We start from the raw sequence: 22,516 nt of genomic DNA, 5'->3' as shown, positions 1-22,516 counted from the left end.
GCTATTTGAAGCCGGCGTACAAAACCGAAAGTAAAAGATGCAAAAAATAAACTTTAGAACGGGTAGCATAGAAATAGCACACATTGAACAGATCTAACGCTTCTTATACTTGCTTTCAATGAGAATGATAGATATATAACTCACATTTCTATGTGTATTTTGTCAGCTCGCCCAATAACTGTAGCTTTAATTCAGTGGAATTCAACACAAGAATAAGGGCTTTATGGACGTAATTGGAGAATCAGTATGTTAAGGTTTGAATGCATTGCTCTTAGACAGTTGTCACCTCCAGTAATTTTTTGTACTCACAAAACACTATTCACAACTCACTTGCTCTTAATAGCTTTCTAATTCTTCTGAATGATTTAATGACACAGACAATAATACAATACAAAAGGTGTGGAACTCTATCTTCACATCAGCACAAGTGAAATTGAGCCACAGTTTTAAGTGTCAAATGAGGTGTTAGAATATTCCATCCAATTGGTGACAGATTCTCATGTGAATATTAAGAAATCCGCATTCAGAAAATATGTGTGTTTTCCCACCAGTGGTGTTTCCACCAAATGGACTTCTTGCAGTTAAAAATCAGTGCATGTTGACATATGCACACAAAATGTAGCTTTTCACTTCATTTTCATGTACCAAATAAAAATTTAAAGTTCAATCTATTTCCATTGCATTTTTGACTTTTTAAATTTAGAAATGACTCTTGATCTAAACTATATTTTTCACAATTTCTTGTTTACAGGGAGCTATAGGTATCATCTCTGCACATCGGGAAATACATTTACATTTAACATTTACATTTAAGTCATTTAGCAGACGCTCTTATCCAGAGCGACTTACAAATTGGTGCATTCACCTTATGACATCCAGTGGGACAGTCACTTAACAATAGTGCATCTAAAACTTAGGGGGGGTGGGGTGAGAGGGATTACTTAACCTATCCTAGGTATTCCTTAAAGAGGTGGGGTTTCAGGTGTCTCCGGAAGGTGGTGATTGACTCCGCTGTCCTGGCGTCGTGAGGGAGTTTGTTCCACCATTGGGGGGCCAGGGCAGCGAACAGTTTTGACTGGGCTGAGCGGGAGCTGTACTTCCTCAGTGGTAGGGAGGCGAGCAGGCCAGAGGTGGATGAACGCAGTGCCCTTGTTTGGGTGTAGGGCCTGATCAGAGCCTGGAGGTACTGAGGTGCCGTTCCCCTCACAGCTCCGTAGGCAAGCACCATGGTCTTGTAGCGGATGCGAGCTTCAACTGGAAGCCAGTGGAGAGAACGGAGGAGCGGGGTGACGTGAGAGAACTTGGGAAGGTTGAACACCAGACGGGCTGCGGCGTTCTGGATGAGTTGAAGGGGTTTAATGGCACAGGCAGGGAGCCCAGCCAACAGCGAGTTGCAGTAATCCAGACGGGAGATGACAAGTGCCTGGATTAGGACCTGCGCCGCTTCCTGTGTGAGGCAGGGTCGTACTCTGCGGATGTTGTAGAGCATGAACCTACAGGAACGGGCCACCGCCTTGATGTTAGTTGAGAACGACAGGGTGTTGTCCAGGATCACGCCAAGGTTCTTGGCGCTCTGGGAGGAGGACAATTTAAAGTTCAATCTATTTCCATTGCATTTTTGACTTTTTAAATTTAGAAATGACTCTTGATCTAAACTATATTTTTCACAATTTCTTGTTTACAGGGAGCTATAGGTATCATCTCTGCACATCGGGAAATACATATCACAGTTATTATTTTGGATATTGAAATATCAACTATTCATGTAGTTGTACATCGTACCTAAAATCATAAGACTCAACATTTCCACCCCAAAACAATTCTCAGGACACTCATCAACTGCTTGAGGTCTAGCAATGCAGCTCATATTGAGAAAAATATTATATACTGAAATGCCTATTGGTCATTGTCCTATTGGTTTGTTGCTGTATGATGTTTGCAATAAACAGTATTTATTCAAAGTCGAGAACATACTCAGTTGGACCACACTAGCGGAATCTATTACCAGACACGGCCTGCAGACACGGTGTAACCCAGACTAACATCTCTGAATGGTTTGATAAGCACTTTAACTATTCTATCCATATGTTGCTATCCGAAAGCAATGTCAACAGAGACCCTCAAGTGGTGCAAGTTCAGTGACTGGTGCGTATTGAATATACATTTGAAACAAATTAATATCAATATTGTAACGGCAGATCTCCTCTTTGTCTGAAGAGAAGTAAGGATCGGACCAAGATGCAGCGTGGTAAGTGTCCATAATAATTTTAATAAAGACGAATGAACACTCGAACAAAAACAATAAACGATAACGTGAAATCTACAAAAACCGAAACAGTACCGTGTGACGACAAACACACACAAGGAAACAAACACCCCAAAAAACAACAGTGAAACCCAGGCTACCTAAGTATGATTCTCAATCAGAGACAACTAACAACACCTGCCTCTGATTGAGAACCATACTAGGCCGAAACAGAAGCCAAACATAGAAAAACAAACATAGACTGCCCACCCCAACTCACGCCCTGACCATACTAAATAAAGACAAAACAAAGGAAATAAAGGTCAGAACGTGACAAATATACACTAATATATCCTAGTATAGCTATTGTATACCTAAACTACACTTACAACTTGTACATTGAATGTACCTAAATAATGGACATTATAGTCATAATGGTCTGAGAAATACAGTAGTCCTACAGTAAATGTGTGGCACGATTCGTATGAGAAAAATGTCAGGCGCATGGCCAACACACCACGTCTGCACCCAGAGAGTGCCATGAATCTAGGCAATGACATCAGTCTGGTGCTGATTCCCTTCGAAATGAAAGACTTAGAGTGGCTCATAAGTGTTGTCACGGAGAGGTCTTTCACATCAGAAGTGAACACTAGTTTCCACCAGTCCCTCCCACACACCCATGTGGGATGAAACTTTCTCTCCTTTGTGCCAGGCAATCAATCACAACCTTCACCACTTGCAACTGCTGTTAAAACATTCCACAAGTGGTTATGTTCAACCGTCCTCAGTTTAGCTTGTACTTGGATTAAGAAGACTGGTGCTGAAATGTCAGAATTATTTTCTTATAAAATGAGAGAAGACATAAGAGAAACCATTATTTCAGGGATGTCTAAATGGCTCAGAGTCAGAAACATGATAGAACATGTCATTGTCAGAGATAAGTAAATAAATATATGCTTCAGGCACCCAATAAATCGTATAATGAAAGGTGTAACTGACCTGGAAAAGATGGCAAGTTTGACTTGTCTCCCCACCCATCTCTCTGACATGCATGACTGCAACCACACAATGCCTGGGTTGTTGTGTAATTGGGTGATGGATGTTAAGGTCTGTTTCAGCTAACTGTTGTCTAGAGCGTATGTGCCAAGAGTAGAGTAGGCACATTTGCTATTTAACGCAACAGTTTGTGACAGAACTATCAGTTGAAAATGTGATGAAAACACATTGAACTTTATATTTTTATTCGGTACATGAAAACTTACAGTGGGGCAAAAAAGTATTTAGTCAGCCACCAATTGTGCAAGTTCTCCCACTTAAAAACATGAGAGAGGCCTGTAATTTTCTTCGTAGGTACACTTCAACTATGACAGACAACATGAGAAAAAATGCAGAAAATCACATTGTAGGATTTTTAATGAATTTATTTGCAAATTATGGTGGAAAATAAGTATTTTGTATGTCTCTGAATCCCTGCATCAGTGGTACATTCAGCCATCCATTTCACCCATCTCTTTGAGTTTCTTTTTTTGTGAAAAGAAAGGATGGCGGTTTACACCCGTGCATTGATTATCGAGGTCGAAATAAAATCACGGTGAAATATAGTTACCCGCTACCTCTGATAAATACGGTTATTGAGTAAATGCACGGGGCACGCTTCTTCACAAAATTGGATCTCAGGAGTGCGTTCATTCGGAAGGCTGATGAGTGGAAGACGGCATTTAGCACCACCTCAGGTCATTATGAGTACCTTGTCATGCCATATGGGTTGATGAATGCTCCATCAGTCTTCCAATCATTTGTAGATGAGATCTTCAGGGACCTGCACGGGTAGGGTGTAGTGGTGTATATCGATGATATTCTGATATACTCCGCTACACGCGCCGAGCATGTGTCCCTGGTGCGCAGGGTGCTTGGTCGCCTGTTGGAGCATGATCTATATGATCTATATATCTTCCAACAATTTGTTTTGTTCAGCGTTTTTAGGGTCTGCCAATTAATCAGGGACAGCTGTCTATCATTGTCTCTGATTGGGAATCATAGGTAGCCCTTAGGTAGCCCTTTTTCCATCCTTCAGTGTGGGTAGTTAACTTTGTTAGGGTTAGGGTTAGGGTTAGGGTTAGGGTGTTGTGGCACTTAGGCCTGTTAAGCTTCATGATTGTTTTGTTATTTCTTGTTTTGTTGGTGACATTTTATTTAAATTAAATCAAATTCACTCTCACCACTCTGCACCTTGGTCTACTTCCAACAACACCCGTGACACAATGACCCCCTTGTCAGTGTTTCCAGATTCCAAATTATCCTCCTGATAAAGCAGGTCCTCCACCTGCTAAATCTGGAATGCTCAAAAGAAACAATCTGTATTAGAGAAGATACATTTAAAGGAAGATCTGTAAAGCCATTAACATATCACACAGACACATACCTCTGCATAGTCTGGCTCAGACACAGGTGTTTGGAGCATTCCGATATGCCACAGCTGGTGAGGTGTCAGGTTCGCCGCTGTACATCTTAAAGGTTTTTTAATTAACGCATGTGAGACAGGTTCCACGTACAACAAGACAGGCAGAGAGGAGGAGAGAAAAAGAACACAGAACAGTGTTTTAATTACCTCTGGTTATGGACATTTATGCCAGCAATAAAGCTTCCACGGCCTGTTCCTCGGACAGTGAACATACATCTGGCAATATCTACATTTTCGGCCCCTTGATCAGCCAGCACCCTGAAAGTAAAGAACATTTTCTATTTTTTGTAGATATGAGAACGATAACTGAGAAATGACCATTCAATCTAAAGCAGTAGATGTCATTTTTAGAATATGTCAATGCATCACAGAAAGCAATCTTAGGAGGTTTGATGAGGAAGAATGCAAAGGTTTTTATACAGAAAGTTACTCCCCACAAGATGTTACAATAGTGCTTATAAATAGTCTATAAATAGTCCAAATTGGTGAAGTAAAATGAAAAAACTGAAATGGAAAAGTGGTGCGTGCACATGTATTCACCCCGTTTGCTATGAAGACCCTACAAAAGATCTGGTGCAACCAATTACCTTCAGATGTCGCATAATTAGTTAAATAAAGTCCACCTGTATGCAATCTAAGTGTTTCATGATCTGTTACATGATCTCAGTATATATACACCTGTTCTGAAAGGCCCCAGAGTCTGAAACACCACAAAGCAAGGGGCACCACCCAGCAAGAGGCACCATGAAGACCAAGGAGCTCTTCAAACAGGTCAGGGACAAACTTGTGGAGACCACTATTAGTGGTTAGGATGCATATGCATAATACAGGTAATATTTTTTTCATTCTAATATATCAATATTTACCTTGAAAGCCATCAATTTCTTCCTTCCAAAGTGTCCAGATAGAACATCTTTACAAGAGGTAGCCTACGCTTAACACCAGACTGGTATTGTGGTTGTTCATTAGGTAATGAGAAATATGCGATATGCATACAAAATAATATACTTACCTTCCTTGAAAACCCATCTTTACCACCAAAGATTACTAGTTTGTATCTTGAAAAAAGCATTGGAAATAAAAGTGAAATGTTTAACCTATTAACCTGCTTCATTATTTATGTATTACCAGTTGACGAAGAACAACTCCAATTTCATACATCATTGAAAATGTGTCTACTGTCACGTCGGTATGAAGGATCAGGAATGGTAATAGGCATATGAATGGTAATAGGGGGTTCTATTCCCCAAATTACAGGGTGCCGTGTAAAGGCACAGGGGCAAAGACCAAACAAACACATAATACAAAACACAGGGTAGAAACCCAAACAAAAGAATGAGGAGTACCTTGAATAAATACACAATCACAAAATGATTATCACACTGGACGAGACCCGTAATCATCTGCACAATATACATGGCAGGAAAGCCAAAACAACATAGCACAGGTACTCACGCGAACTAACGGACATTGTAACAAAAATCAACAAGAGCATGGTGAACAAAGACACAATTATACAATTACTAATCAACAGGGAATTATAGCGACCAGGGGTACGTAATGACAGTTCCGTAGGGATCTGTGACATCTACGAATAAGTAAGAGTAAAAAAGATAATAACCTCTTAGATTTGATGGAGACATTATACATCGTAGTACCTTATCAATTTAGGATTTGTATCAATGTGGACAAGAGACAGGGGAGCAGGAACAGAGTATCTTCGCTGAGCAATGCAACGAAGTTGGATCATTGTGGTAATGATACCTGCACTATTACACATTGCAAAGACTCCCTAACTTTTCGCCATTGTACACAATGGCCCATTACTTGGAGACTTCCTTTGACCACTCTAAAGCCCATAATGGGCATCCTTGCCTTATTGGCCCTGACTTTCTGGTCTAACTCTTCATCTGACATATCAGAATAGCATTCCCTGACCGACATGTTCTTTCACATGTTCTTTCATCTTTCTGTAAATGGTTCGACCGTGAAACGTCATGCCAAGTTAGTCAGTGGAAATGCAGTATCCAGCATACCTTGAAGGGGGTCACGAGTAATTTCTAGTTTTGGCCATCCCTCAGTCCCACTATAAGAACTGATTAGAACTTAATTAAAGAGTGAAGGTACAACATTGTGTGTGAGATAGGTGGTGAAAACTTCAATAAACTGTTGCAGACCATCTACCACCTCCGTGGGAATATCAATATAATTTACCTCAGCTCGAACAAACTGTAACTCGTGTGCACACAAACAGGAGATATAAAAAATCAATGGGTAATCTGCTCATGATAGATCTTAACGTATCCCTCCACCTGATCAATAGCTGCTGAGCTATTCTTCCATGCAATGAAACAATATCCCAATTAGTTCATGTTATATGATTTAAAACAATGCATATGACAACACTGAGTGCAAGTGTGTGTTTTAAAGTAGGCCTATGTATCACTAGCTAAAACATAGTAATATTTTTCTGAAAAAAAGCTAAACGATACACTCATGAAATATGATTATATATGGACTATGAAACAAATAGGACATGGCTCGCTTACAGTATGAGTTGCCATGAAAGAAAGAGATGAATTCAGCTGAAAATGAAGGGGACAGGCATTCATAGCTAAATGCTTTTGGTAAGCTTGAGAATAAAAATTGCATGATTTATCATTCTACAGTATGTATGTATGTATGTAATGTAGTAGAATGTAAGAACCGACACTGAATCGTAGGAGCTAACTACTAGCTATGTAGACGTTGGAGGAAGAACACAAAAATACACAAATGTACCTCCATAGGGGTGTAAGTGTAAAAAAAACATGTATTTCTGTAATTGTTGATTATCCTATTTGGAATTAGTAAATGTATGTAATGAGAACTTTTAAAAAATGTATTTATGCATTGTAAGTTTAGAAAATGTTCATAATATATCTGGCAGAATGATAGTGTTCCACAGTATTACTTACCCGCTAGTGTTGTGATTGGCTGTGATATTTGCCTATTGATTTTACAAGTTGGCATCTGTTGTCAAAATGTTCTGACTTTGTGGCTGTGTTATCTAGTGAAAATTGCTCTGTCATTTCCTGGTTGCTAAAATGTGTTATTGAAAATATATCACGTCGATGTACAATGATTTCCTTAACCATTTAGTGTTTATTTTCTAACCTAATCTGGAATTGAAAGAACAGTGTAGAATTTTTGCAACCAGGAAATGACAGAGCGATTTCCACCAGATACCACAGCTCGAGTTGGACTGTAGCGTTTGGAAGTTATAATCTTTCACTGTACTTGGATCTAAGGAGTCTTTAATAGTTGTGCAATAACCTCTAATTTTCAGGGGCAACTTTTATCTCCCTTCTATAATATTACGCAATTTCCCTTTCACATAACTGCTGAGGTTTATGGATGTCAGAGAATAACACAATTTGGACTCGAACTCGGAGCCAAATCATAGAGATTTTACGATCTGTGGTATTCTTGTGAAAGTCTGTGCACCAGTGGAGCTGATGTGTCAATGTAAAACAAGGGTGTTCCTACCGTCAGATCAGAGAGACTGCCTTGCTAAAGTGTGATCTCTCAGCGCTGTAATTTTCATTAGAATTCATCTGTGACTAGGAAGTGGGGAGCTCTTCCGAAGAAATCTTTACTTTTTGTTCGCCTGTGGTCTGTCACTTCCTCCCCCAAAACTAGTCCACACCCAACTTCTAAAGAACATCCAGCATTCATTCCATCATTCCAAACCCACTTGGCATTTTTCTTATTTTTCCAACCTTTTATTTAAATAGATTTTTAATTTGAATTTCATGTAATGGACATGAACGAAATAGTCAAAATTGGTGAAGTGAAATGAAAATACTGAAACGGAAAAGTGGTGCGTGCACATGTATTCACCCCATTTGCTATGAAGCCCCTAAAAAAGATCTGGTGCAACCAATTACCTTCAGAAGTCACACTGTGTGCAATCTAAGTGTCACATGATCTGTCACATGATCTCAGTATATATACACCTGTTCTGAAAGGCCCCAGTCGGCAACACCACAAAGCAAGGGGCACCACCAAGCCAGAGGCACTATAAAGACCAAGGAGCTCTTCAAACAGGTCAGGGACAAACTTATGGAGAAGTACAGATCAGGGTTGGGTTATAAAAAAATATCTGAAACTTAGAACATCCCACGGAGCACCATTAAATCCATGATAAAAAAAATGTAAAGAATATGGCACCACAACAAACCTGCCAAGTGAGGGCCGCCCGCCCACAAAAACTCATGGACCAGGCAAGGAGGGCATTTAAAGAGACCAAAGATAACCCTGCAGCTCCTTCAGAGTTATCTTGGTGGTTCCAAACCTTTTCCATTTAAGAATGATGGAGGCCACTGTGTTCTAGGGGACCTTCAATTCTGCAAAAATGTTGTGTGTAAAGAAACAGGCAGCACTGCAGATCCTGCACTGCAAGGCAACTTCCTTGAAATAAAGGGGAAGAGCAAACATTCACAGACACATCCTTGACCACTCTATAACGATATTATAATAAGTGTAGGCTACAATCTGTACAATGTGTCAATGACAAAATCCCATTCTGTTTACAAAAGGACAAAGTTTAATAGCAAAACCTTTTTACACACTTACTGACAAAAAATATACATTTTAATTTTGTATTATTGCAAAAAGAGAAGCTTACCTAAAACTATAACCACAAAGTGTGTAATTTGGTGATAAACAGAAATGTCCTGTAATGGAATTGTGTTTATTGGTTCACTGAATAAAAAAAATTAAAACATTTGCAAAAGAAAATGAGCATTTCTCATTGGACAAGTCCAGGAAGTCCTCTCCTGTTTCAGTCCACTTTCTTCTGTTTTGTGCCTAATGAACACAACCTAAGCCATTGTTTAACTGTCAAAACATTACGAACAATGGTGGGGGGTTGGTGTTGGTTTTACATGATGGAAGCCTTAATTTAGTTTACAAGGCCTAGTCACTTGAAACAGAGCACTGATTGCTTTCAAAACTTCATCATCATCGTCCTGATATCTAAATGTGCAGTTGTGTTTCAAGTAATAAACACATTGTGCACAACATTGGAGTAAATAACATCACACAGGATATTCCTAAAACATAACCATGAATGGCATTGCAAGTAAAGGGTTACCGAAATGTTCTGTGCAAACATTTTAATTACACCTACTCAGGGAACCATCCTTTGTGATATTATTACGGGTCTAGATTAGTACTGTACACGGGACAAACCAAAACCCAGACATTCACAATCGTATGCTTCCTTCGGTGTGCCACTAGGATGATTTCAAAACAGCACAGTGAAGGAAATGACATAGCAATGCTTTAGATTTCCAACCTACAGTACATGCAAATAGCCTTTTACCAAATTACCCCACAGGAATGAACCCTTGAGTATCGCAAATAGAAATGATGTGTATTACAGAAACTACAAATATGCTAAGCATTGTATTGATTACTCTAAACTAAACATTAACTTGTGTTAAATATCCCTATTTCAACAAGGAGTACGGCTTGATATAAAACATTACAGTTTTATAATGTATTACTTATTTGGCTAAGCCAATGCAATAAAATGGTTTTGAATGTCCGATAGTGTATGGTACATTCAAATGTTTGCATAAAGAGCGATAACCAATTTAATCATTTGCCACAATGAAGAGCCCATTCAATAAAATGTAACCTCCCTTTAGTTGCTGCAGGTTATTTTTCACACATAAGAGTGGGTTGTGGTTTCTGTCAGACTAGTCCCAGAAGGCAAAACTAGTTGAAATTAGGTCATTTACCAGTGGTCGAAATCTGTTTGTAGTGATGTTATTGCAACCAGTTTTTCCCGCTGGTGTCTTGCAGATACTACGGCTTTTGAAAGACAACTTCAGATAGGTGGTTCCCATTGTTTCTTATCAGATAACAGATATAGTGGCCTGGCAGGTCTGGTGGTAATGCCACAGCCTCTGGCACACATCTAGGTTGTCGGCATAGGTTTGAAACAAATCTACTGCCTTTTGACTCAGCCTCTCTACATCTTTTCCCACTGTCATCCACTCTCTAGCTGTTCAGTAAATCAGGAAATACTTATTTTGTCTTTTTTTTTTTATCAAATCAAATTTTATTGGTCACATACATATATTTAGCAGATGTTATTGCGGGTGAAGCTAAATGCTTGTGTTCCTAGCTCTAACAGTACAGTAGTATCTAACAATTCACAACAATACACACATCTAAAAGTAAACAAATGGAATTAAGAAATATATCAATATTAGGATGAGCAATGTCTGAATGGCGTTGACTAAAATACAGTAGAGTACAGTATATTCAGGGCATTCGGATAGTGTTCAGACCCCTTTACCTTTTCCACATTTTGTTACATTACAGCCTTATTCTAAAATGTACTAAATTGTTGTTTTTTCCCTCATCAATTTACACACAATACCCTTGTCATGTTTTGTCATTGGTTATCATGTCTTGTCTCTGTGCTTCCCTTCTATTCGTTTCCCTCTGCTGGTCTTATTAGGTTCTTTCCCTCTTTCTATCCCTCTCTCCCCCTCCCTCTCTCCCTCTCTCGCTCTCTCTCTCTATCGTTCCGTTCCTGCCCCCAGCTGTTCCTCAATCTCCTAACTACCTCATTTACTCTTTTCACACCTGTCCCCTATTTTGCTCTCTGATTAGAGTCCCTATTTCTCCCTCTGTTTTCCGCTTCTGTCCTTGTCGGATCCTTGCTTGATGTTCGCTGTTCTGTGTCCTTGTTCCGCCCTGTCGTGTTTTGCCTTCTTCAGATGCTGCGTGTGAGCAGGTGTCAATGTCTATTACGGCCGGTGCCTTCCCGAAGCGACCTGCAGTCTGTGGTCGCGTCTCCAGTCATTCCTCTCTACTGACGAGTGGATTTCAGTTTTTCTGTTTTTGCATTAGGATTATCGCTTTTGTTTAAGACGTGAATAAAGACTCTGTTTCCGTTAAGTCGCTTTTGGGTCCTCATTCACCAGCATAACAGAAGGATCCGACCAAGAATGAACCCAGCGACTACGGATTCTCGCAACACTGCCATCGAGATCCAGGGAGCAATGCTCGGCAGACACGAGCAGGAATTGTCTGCTGCTCGTCATGCCGTTGAGACCCTGGCCGCTCAGGTTTCCGACCTCTCAGGACAGTTTCAGAGTCTTCGTCTCGTGCCACCAGCTACTTCCTGGTCTTCAGAGTCTCCGGAACCCAGGGTTAATAACCCACCATGTTACTCTGGGCAGCCCACTGAGTGCCGCTCCTTTCTCACCCAGTGTGATATTGTGTTCTCTCTCCAACCCAACACATACTCAAGAGAGAGATCTCGGATTGCTTATGTCATTTCACTCCTTACTGGTCCGGCTCGGGAGTGGGGCACAGCTATCTGGGAGGCAAGAGCTGAGTGTTCTAACAATTATCTGAACTTTAAAGAGGAGATGATACGGGTTTTTGATCGTTCAGTTTTTGGTAAGGAGGCTTCTAGGGCCCTGGCTTCCCTATGTCAAGGTGATCGATCCATAACGGATTACTCTATAGAGTTTCGCACTCTTGCTGCCTCCAGTGACTGGAACGAGCCGGCGTTGCTCGCTCGTTTTCTGGAGGGACTCCACGCTGAGGTTAAAGATGAGATTCTCTCCCGGGAGGTTCCTTCCAGCGTGGACTCTTTGATTGCACTCGCCATCCGCATAGAACGACGGGTAGATCTTCGTCACCGAGCTCGTGGAAGAGAGCTCGCGTTAACGGTGTTCCCCCTCTCCGCATCTCAACCATCTCCTCCCTCCGGCTCAGAGACTGAGCCCATGCAGCTGAGAGGTATTCACATCTCGACTAAGGAGAGGGAACGGAGGATCACCAACCGCCTTTGCCTCTATTGCGGTTCTGCTGGACATTTTGTCATTTCATGTCCAGTAAAAGCCAGAGCTTTAAGCGGAGGGCTACTGGCGAGCGCTACTACTCAGGTCTCTCCATCTAGATCCTGTACTACCTTGTCGGTCCATCTACACTGGACCGGTTCGGCTGCTTCCTGCAGTGCCTTGATAGACTCTGGGGCTGAGGGTTGTTTTATGGACGAAGCATGGGCTCGGAAACATGACATTCCTCTCAGACAGTTAGGGAAGCCCATGCCCATGTTCGCCTTAGATGGTAGTCTTCTCCCCAGTATCAGATGTGAGACACTACCTTTAACCCTCACAGTATCTGGTAACCACAGTGAGACCATTTCCTTTTTGATTTTTCGTTCACCTTTTACACCTGTTGTTTTGGGTCATCCCTGGCTAGTATGTCATAATCCTTCTATTAATTGGTCTAGTAATTCTATCCTATCCTGGAATGTTTCTTGTCATGTGAAGTGTTTAATGTCTGCTATCCCTCCTGTTTCTTCTGTCCCCTCTTCTCAGGAGGAACCTGGTGATTCGACAGGAGTGCCGGAGGAATATCATGATCTGCGCACGGTCTTCAGTCGGTCCAGAGCCAACTCCCTTCCTCCTCACCGGTCGTATGATTGTTGTATTGATCTCCTTCCGGGGACTACTCCCCCTCGGGGTAGACTATACTCTCTGTCGGCTCCCGAACGTAAGGCTCTCGAGGATTATTTGTCTGTTTCTCTCGACACCGGTACCGTGGTGCCTTCTTCCTCTCCCGCCGGAGCGGGGTTTTTTTTGTTAAGAAGAAGGACGGTACTCTGCGCCCCTGCGTGGATTATCGAGGGCTGAATGACATAACGGTTAAGAATCGTTATCCGCTTCCCCTTATGTCGTCAGCCTTCGAAATTCTGCAGGGAGCCAGGTTCTTTACTAAGTTGGACCTTCGTAACGCTTACCATCTCGTGCGCATCAGAGAGGGGGACGAGTGGAAAACAGCGTTTAACACTCCGTTAGGGCATTTTGAATACCGGGTTCTGCCGTTCGGTCTCGCTAATGCTCCAGCTGTCTTTCAGGCATTAGTTAATGATGTACTGAGAGACATGCTGAACATCTTTGTTTTCGTCTACCTTGACGATATCCTGATTTTTTCACCGTCACTCGAGATTCATGTTCAGCACGTTCGACGTGTACTCCAGCGCCTTTTAGAGAATTGTCTCTACGTGAAGGCTGAGAAGTGCGCCTTTCATGTCTCCTCTGTCACATTTCTCGGTTCTGTTATTTCCGCTGAAGGCATTCAGATGGATCCCGCTAAGGTCCAGGCTGTCAGTGATTGGCCCGTTCCAAAGTCACGTGTCGAGTTGCAGCGCTTTCTAGGTTTCGCTAATTTCTATCGGCGTTTCATTCGTAATTTCGGTCAAGTTGCTGCCCCTCTCACAGCTCTTACTTCTGTCAAGACGTGCTTTAAGTGGTCCGGTTCCGCCCAGGGAGCTTTTGATCTCCTCAAGAAGCGTTTTACATCCGCTCCTATCCTTGTTACTCCTGACGTCACTAAACAATTCATTGTCGAGGTTGACGCTTCAGAGGTGGGCGTGGGAGCCATTCTATCCCAGCGCTTCCATTCTGACGATAAGGTCCATCCTTGCGCTTATTTTTCTCATCGCCTGTCGCCATCGGAACGCAACTATGATGTGGGTAACCGCGAACTGCTCGCCATCCGCTTAACCCTAGGCGAATGGCGACAGTGGTTGGAGGGGGCGACCGTTCCTTTTGTCGTTTGGACTAACCATAAGAACCTTGAGTACATCCGTTCTGCCAAACGACTTAATGCCCGTCAAGCTCGTTGGGCGTTGTTTTTCGCTCGTTTCGAGTTTGTGATTTCTTACCATCCGGGTAGCAAGAACACCAAGCCTGATGCCTTATCCCGTCTCTTTAGTTCTTCTGTGGCTTCTACCGACCCCGAGGGGATTCTCCCTGAAGGGCGTGTTGTCGGGTTGACTGTCTGGGGAATTGAGAGACAGGTAAAGCAAGCACTCACTCACACTGCGTCGCCGCGCGCTTGTCCTAGTAACCTTCTTTTCGTTCCTGTATCTACTCGTCTGGCTGTTCTTCAGTGGGCTCACTCTGCCAAGTTAGCTGGCCACCCCGGCGTTCGGGGCACGCTTGCTTCTATTCGCCAGCGGTTTTGGTGGCCTACTCAGGAGCGTGACATTCCCCTCGCTAAGCAGGAGCGTTTCATTCCCCTCGCTAAGCTAAGCTTCCTTCCGCCAAGGAGACGGCACAAATCATCATTGAGAATGTGTTCAGAATTCATGGCCTCCCGTTAGACGCCGTTTCAGACAGAGGTCAGCAATTCACGTCACAGTTTTGGAGGGAGTTCTGTCGTTTGATTGGTGCTTCCGTCAGTCTCTCTTCCGGTTTTCATCCCCAGTCTAACGGTCAAGCAGAAAGGGCCAATCAGACGATTGGTTGCATATTACGCAGCCTTTCTTTTAGAAACCCTGCGTCTGGGGCAGAACAGCTCCCCTGGGCAGAATACGCTCACAACTCGCTTCCTTCGTCTGCTACCGGGCTATCTCCGTTTCAGAGTAGTCTTGGGTACCAGCCTCCTCTGTTCTCGTCCCAGCTCGCCGAGTCCAGCGTTCCCTCCGCTCAGGCTTTTGTCCAACGTTGTGAGCGCACCTGGAGGAGGGTCAGGTCTGCACTTTGCCGTTACAGGGCGCAGACTGTGAGAGCCGCCAATAAACGTAGGATTAAGAGTCCTAGGTATTGTCGCGGTCAGAGAGTGTGGCTTTCCACTCGTAACCTTCCCCTTACGACAGTTCTCGCAAGTTGACTCCGCGGTTCATTGGTCCGTTCCGTGTCTCTCAGGTCGTCAATCCTGTCGCTGTGCGACTGCTTCTTCCGCGACATCTTCGTCGCGTCCACCCTGTCTTCCATGTCTCCTGTGTCAAGCCTTTTCTTCGCGCTCCCGTTCGTCTTCCCTCCCCCCCCGTCCTTGTCGAGGGCGCACCTATTTACAAGGTACGGAAGATCATGGACATGTGTTCTCGGGGACGTGGTCACCAGTACTTAGTGGATTGGGAGGGTTACGGTCCTGAGGAGAGGAGTTGGGTTCCATCTCGGGACGTGCTGGACCGTTCGTTGATTGATGATTTCCTCTGTTGCCGCCAGGGTTCCTCCTCGAGTGCACCAGGAGGCGCTCGGTGAGTGGGGGGGTAATGTCATGTTTTGTCATTGGTTATCATGTCTTGTCTCTGTGCTTCCCTTCTATTCGTTTCCCTCTGCTGGTCTTCTTAGGTTCTTTCCCTCTTTCTATCCCTCTCTCCCCCTCCCTCTCTCCCTCTCTCGCTCTCTCTCTCTATCGTTCCGTTCCTGCCCCCAGCTGTTCCTCATTCTCCTAACTACCTCATTTACTCTTTTCACACCTGTCCCCTATTTTGCTCTCTGATTAGAGTCCCTATTTCTCCCTCTGTTTTCCGCTTCTGTCCTTGTCGGATCCTTGCTTGATGTTCGCTGTTCTGTGTCCTTGTTCCGCCCTGTCGTGTTTTGCCTTCTTCAGATGCTGCGTGTGAGCAGGTGTCAATGTCTGTTACGGCCGGTGCCTTCCCGAAGCGACCTGCAGTCTGTGGTCGCGTCTCCAGTCATTCCTCTCTACTGACGAGTGGATTTCAGTTTTTCTGTTTTTGCATTAGGATTATCGCTTTTGTTTAAGACGTGAATAAAGACTCTGTTTCCGTTAAGTCGCTTTTGGGTCCTCATTCACCAGCATAACAACCCTATAATGACAAAGCAAAAACAGGTTCTTAGAAATGTTTGCAAATGTATCAAAACATTTTTTTTTATCACATTTAAATAAGTATTCAGACCCTTTACTCAATACTTTGTTGAAGCACCTTTGGCTGCGATAACAGCCTCGAGTCTTCTTGTATGACGATACAAGCTTGGCACATCTGTATTTGGAGTTCTCTCATTCTTCTCTGCAGATCCACTCAAGCTCTGTCAGGTTGAATGGGGAGTATTGCTGCACAGATATTTTCAGGTCTCTCAAGAGATGTTCAACCGGGCTCTGGCTGGGCCACTCAAGGACATTCAGAGACTTGTTCCGAAGCCACTCCTGTGTTGTCTTGGCTGTGTACTTAGGGTCGTTGTCCTGTTGGAAGGTGAACCTTTGCCCCAGTCTGAGGTCCTGAGCGCTCTGGAGCTGGTTTTCATCAAGGATCTCTCTGTGCTTTGCTCCGTTCATCTTTGCCTTGATCCCGACCAGTCTCCCAGTCCCTGCCGCTGAAAAATATCAGTTGTGTACCTTTCCAAATTATATCCAATCAATTGAATTTACCACAGGTGGACTCCAATCAAGTTGTAGAAACATCTCAAGGATGATCAATAGAAACAGGATGCACCTGAGCTCAATTTCGAGTAATAAAGCCAAGGGTCTGAATACTTATGTAAGTAATGTATTTCAATTTTACATTTTTAATGCATTTGCTAAAATAAAAAAAAATGTGTTATCACTTTGTCATTATGGGGTATTGTGTATAGATTGATGAATACTTTCTTCTATTTAGTCAATTTTAGAATAAGGATGTAACGCAACAAAATATGTAAAAAGGGAATGGGTCTGAATTCTTTCCGAATGCACTGTATATACATTACCATCTTCCAAATTACCTGGTTTAAATATTTTCTTTAATGTTTTGCGCAAACCCATTGCTGTTTTGCATAAGCACATTGCTAACTTGTAGTATCAAGCCCAACATCCTGTGACCATCATCACTCAGTAATTTAACATCATTACATTTAATGTGTCTTAGCAATAAGTAGTCTTTCACAATCAGTTTTTTTGCACACATGTAACAGACAGACAGATGTTTCTAAAAGGAGTGTCTCTCTTTAGTGATGCAATTGACTGTGACTGTGAAAATCCGTGTCACGAAACCGCCTTATCTGGTATACTCAGTTATGCACATTTGGGTGTTTGCCGCTCGCTCCCACACAAAGACAATGCTTTACGCTTAGGGGAGGGGGCATTTCCGGGCACAACCTGGAAACTTAATAACCCTTTGCTTACAGTTTATTTACAGTATGTACACTGTCAATAGGTATATGCTTGTCAAATTAATAACAGAAAGGGCTTAAAGGGGGACCGTTGCGTGTTTGAAAATAATCATCTGAGTTGGTTTAGCTAACGTATGTATGCATACATGCAACGCTCTTGAAAAGCAAATTACAGCAACTCACCATATATAAGGTGTGAATACACTTCACAATAAATTAGATGACATTGTGGTTCAATCAATCCAAAAAATCGCAACTGATTGTTAGGTAATGTCCAATGGGAACCAATTTGAGGTAATTTGGTGTAATTCCTGACATCTCGGCTCAGCAACAGTAAGATATTTTCCAGAGTAATGGGTGTGGCTTGTCTTGTTGGACCTGTATATGAATAAGAGGAGTGTGGCTCCGATCCTGAGGAGTTAGCAGCACACAGTGATCCTCACGTCTGCCTCTACTCTTCTGCCTGACACACAGTGGTGCCTCGCATATCCAGGAGGCTTAGTAAGTACAACTCTCATGAATATACTGTTTTTTGCAGGCTGTCATCTATGCTGTACTATTAGTGGGTTAGTGTGGTTTCAGGGAAAATAAGTCTAAATATGCACATCTAATTGACTATGGTTGTAGTTGGGTAAAATTTGATATGTATATGCATATTACCTTACATGCGCTCCACAATAAGACTACACAATTAACCTATTCAAATATTGATCTCAATCCATAAATATAATACAAATATGCAAGCAAGCATTAGGCAATGAGTTGACTAGCAAGAATTTATTTGAGAATTGTCTATATCGCATTTAAAGGCTTGTGAGGAGGATTCGACCAATGTAAATAAGACAGAATTCCTGAGACGACCTTAAAACCCTTTGCATAGAGTAATTCAGAGTTCACCCTAAGTTACCACAGAGATCCTACATCCATATAGAGAGCATCAGAGTTATCATCAGTGATCAAGTTTCAGATAGATACCAAACATGGATACTAGAGCATTATTCTATCACACATTCAATAGTCAGTCCTCTGGACACTAGAGAGAGTTACATTTTGGCCCCTCAGAGGGGGAAGGGCTGACTAGTCCTTGGGCGTTGTCCTTTGTGCTTTCCTTGTTCCTGGATAATTTGCCATGCTTCTCCAGTTGTGACAGAAAGCACATAAATTAGGGCTGAGCCTACATGGTTTCAATTCCTTTTTAATTATTAAGAGGTAATAGTTTTTCATTTGCTGGAGGCGATGTGTAAAGAAAGACAGCACTGCAAATCCTGCACTGCAAGACAACTTCCTTGAAATAAAGTGGAAGAGCAAACATTCCCAGACACATATCACCTTTGACCGCTCTGTAACACTATTCAATGTGTGCTCAGATATCTCAGGGCCTGGGGAGGCATTCAAAGTCTGGATCAGAACTTCTTGGTATGGAACACAGTAGATGGATTGGAGCCAGGGGGATTGTCACCAATAACATGTTTTATTGGTTCAGAGACTCTGAGGTTATTGCAGCATTGAGTTCTGTGAACGGATAGCTTTAAAAGAAGTGTAGGCTACAATCTGTATAATGTGTCAATGATCAAATCCCATTCTGTTTACCAAGAACAATAAAATTATAGCAAGAGTGAACCTTTTTACACACTTTACTGGCAAAAAAAACATATATTTTAGTTTTTAATTTTGTATTATTGCAAAAAGAGAAGCTCACTTAAAACAATAACCACAAAGTGTGTAATTTGGTAATAAATGGAAATAGATTTTTCTTTGTTGGATTTATAGAGTGAAACCAGGATCGTGTTTATTAGCTCACTGAATAAAAAAAAACATTTCAAAATGAAAATGAACATTTCTTATTGGACAGGTCCAGGAAGTCCTCCCCTGTTTCAATCCACTTTCTGCTGTTTTGTGCCTAATGAACACAACCTAAGCCATTGTTTAACTGTCAAAACAATAAGAACAATGGTGGGGCAGTATAGTGTTGGTTTTACATGATGGAAGCCTTAATTTAGTTTACAAGGACTAGTCACTTTTGCAGCAGAGCAATGATTGCTTTCAAAACATAATCCTCACCTTCCTGATATCTAAATGTGCAGTTCTGTGCCAAGTAATAAACAAATTGTGCACAACAACAGGGGAAATCGCATCACACAGGATATTCCTAAAACATAAACATTAATTACTGGGCAAGTAAAGTGTTACTGAAACGTTCTGTGCAAACATTTTAATTACACCTACTCAGGGAACCATCCTTTGTGACATTATTACGAGTCTAGACTAGTACTGTACACGGGACCAACCAAAACCCAGGACATTCACAATTGTATACTTCCTCCATGTGCTACTAGGATGATTTTAAAACAGGACAGTGAAGGAAATGACAATGCTTTAGATTTCCAACCTACAGTACATGCAAATAGCCTTTTACCAAATTACCTCATAGGAATTAACCCGCACCTTGAGTATCACAAATAGAAATGGTGTATTACAGAAACTACAAATATGCTAAGCATTGTATTGATTGCTCTAAACTAAACATTAACTTGTGTTAAATATCCCTATTTCAAGGAGTATGGCTTGAAATAAAACATTACAGTTTTATGATGTATTGCTTAATGGCATGATAAGCTAATGCAATAAAATGGTTTTGAACGTCCAATAGTGTATGGCAAATTCAATTGTTTGCATGAAGAGCGATAACAAATTTAAATAATTGCTGCAATGAAGAGCCCATTCAATAAAATGTAACCTCACTTTGGTAGCTACTGGTTATATTTCACACATAAGAGTGTGTTGTGGTTTCTGTCAGACAAGTTCCAGCAGGCAAAGCTAGTTGAAATGATGTCATTACAAATGGTCGAAATCTGTTTGCAATGATGTTATTGCAACCAGTTTTTGCAATCAGGTGTTTCTCATAGTTACTTCAGATAACAGATATAGTGGCCTAGCTGATCTGGTGGTAATGACACAGCCTCTGACACACATCTAGGGTGTCGGCATAGGTTCGAAACGAAGGTCTGAGTGGCATTGACTAAAATACAGTAGAGTACAGAGCATTCAGAAAGTGTTCAGACCCCTTTACTTTTACCACATTGTTAACTTTACCGCCTTATTTTAAAATGTATTGCTATTTTTTCCCCTCCTCAATTTACAAACAAGGCCCAATAATGACAAAGCAAAAACACGTTTTTAGAAATGTATGTATTTAAAAAACATATATTTTATATTATATTTACATAAGTATTCAGACCCTTTACTCAGTACTTTGTCAAAGCACGTTTTGCAGCGATTACAGCCTTGAGTCTTCTTGGGTATGACGCTACAAGCTTGGCACACCTGTTTTTGGAGAGTTTCTCCCATTCTTCTCTGCAGATCCACTCAAGCTCTGTCAGGTTGAATGGGGAGTGTTGCTGCACAGCTATGTTAAACCCGATGTTAAATCAGGTTCAAGTCTTTGCTCTGTTTATCTTTACCTCGATCCTGACTAGTTTTCCAGTCCCTGACGCTGAAAAACATCCGCACAGCATGATGCTGCCACCACCATGCTTCACCGTACTGATGGTGCCAGGTTTTCTCCAAACGTGACGCTTGTCATTCAGGCCAAAGAGTTGAATCTCAAATAGACTACATTTAATTTTAAACAGCATATAAACACTCCAAATAGGTCAGGAGCCAGACAGAGAGCCTAAGAAGGAACAAAAATGAATTATTTAGGCTATATTATTTCAATTATTTCAAGGGATTTATGAATGTGACACAATAGGATGGACATAAAGCCCTCAGCGTTTTAACAAAATTTACTTGTATTAAATCATTATATTCTATAAATTGTGCATATAGGCAGTGACTTATTTAGAAACAAAAAACTTATTTAAACAAAAAACTCATTAGTGCCTTTGATTTCATTTTTAGAAATATGAGTTTGACCAGTCTGTGTCTTCAGGCTCATGCGATGGCTCCTGGAGCGCCGGCCAGCAGCGGAGAATATCCTCTTCACACTTGCAAAACCACTGGGGATGCTAAACACCCTTTTGGCCACTCTTGCCAGGCTAGGCAGAGATGCAGAGTTGTTTTTTAAAATTTCATTTTAGTAGTTCTAAAGGTTTTTAGGCAAAAGAACCCAATCAAAACGGAAAGCTCCTTAAATGCCAAGCCTATTGGGTCAAAATCAGTTATGGCCTATTGTACAGATAATAGAAAGAAAATGAACAAAATGTTTAAGAGATCTGATTTTTTTGTTTATAAATACTTAGCTATAATGATACACTTAGTTATCTACCCACCTCGTTCCTTTCTTTTAGCATGTGTACGTAGCATGCTTTTGGGATATGTGTCTTTTATGATTGTTTAGTTGTGGACACTAAATCACCGCAATCCCTCTCTCCCTCTCTTCCTCTTTGTCTGTGTTTTATCCGTTTCTTTATGAAAATATTTTATTTAACTCCATTAAAGTTCCTAAAGCAAGGGGCTATAGCAGCATACAAGTAGACTACAAATGCATGCTGGGGCGGGCATACCCTGAGCTCGTGATATGATGGCTACTGGAGTGAAATTGACACGCTCCAGTCAAATTGGGCATGTCCTGCTAGTCGCTTGTCGCTCCGCTCCAGCTCCACTCCGCTCACATACTCCGATTCTGACACAGAATGGAATTACAAGGAAAACAGGACTTTAGATATGGAGAAGAGTATGCGTGTGATGATGATGTATGCTGTGATGGCATGTTAAGCTTGACGAGTAAACTTACTTACTTAATAATACCCATTGTGTCCTCATGTTACAGAGCCTACTACATAACAGTTAACCTGCTGCTTAATCATGCAAGACACAGCTTTGGTAAATAGGTAATAGATAATATTATCGTAGATAATAATTTGTAGTCTAATGCATTCATGAAAATAGCAT

The sequence above is a fragment of the Oncorhynchus gorbuscha genome, linkage group LG09, assembly GCF_021184085.1.
Source record: "Oncorhynchus gorbuscha isolate QuinsamMale2020 ecotype Even-year linkage group LG09, OgorEven_v1.0, whole genome shotgun sequence".
Classification (NCBI taxonomy): Eukaryota; Metazoa; Chordata; class Actinopteri; order Salmoniformes; family Salmonidae; genus Oncorhynchus; species Oncorhynchus gorbuscha.
Note: the sequence above shows the minus strand (reverse complement) of the source record.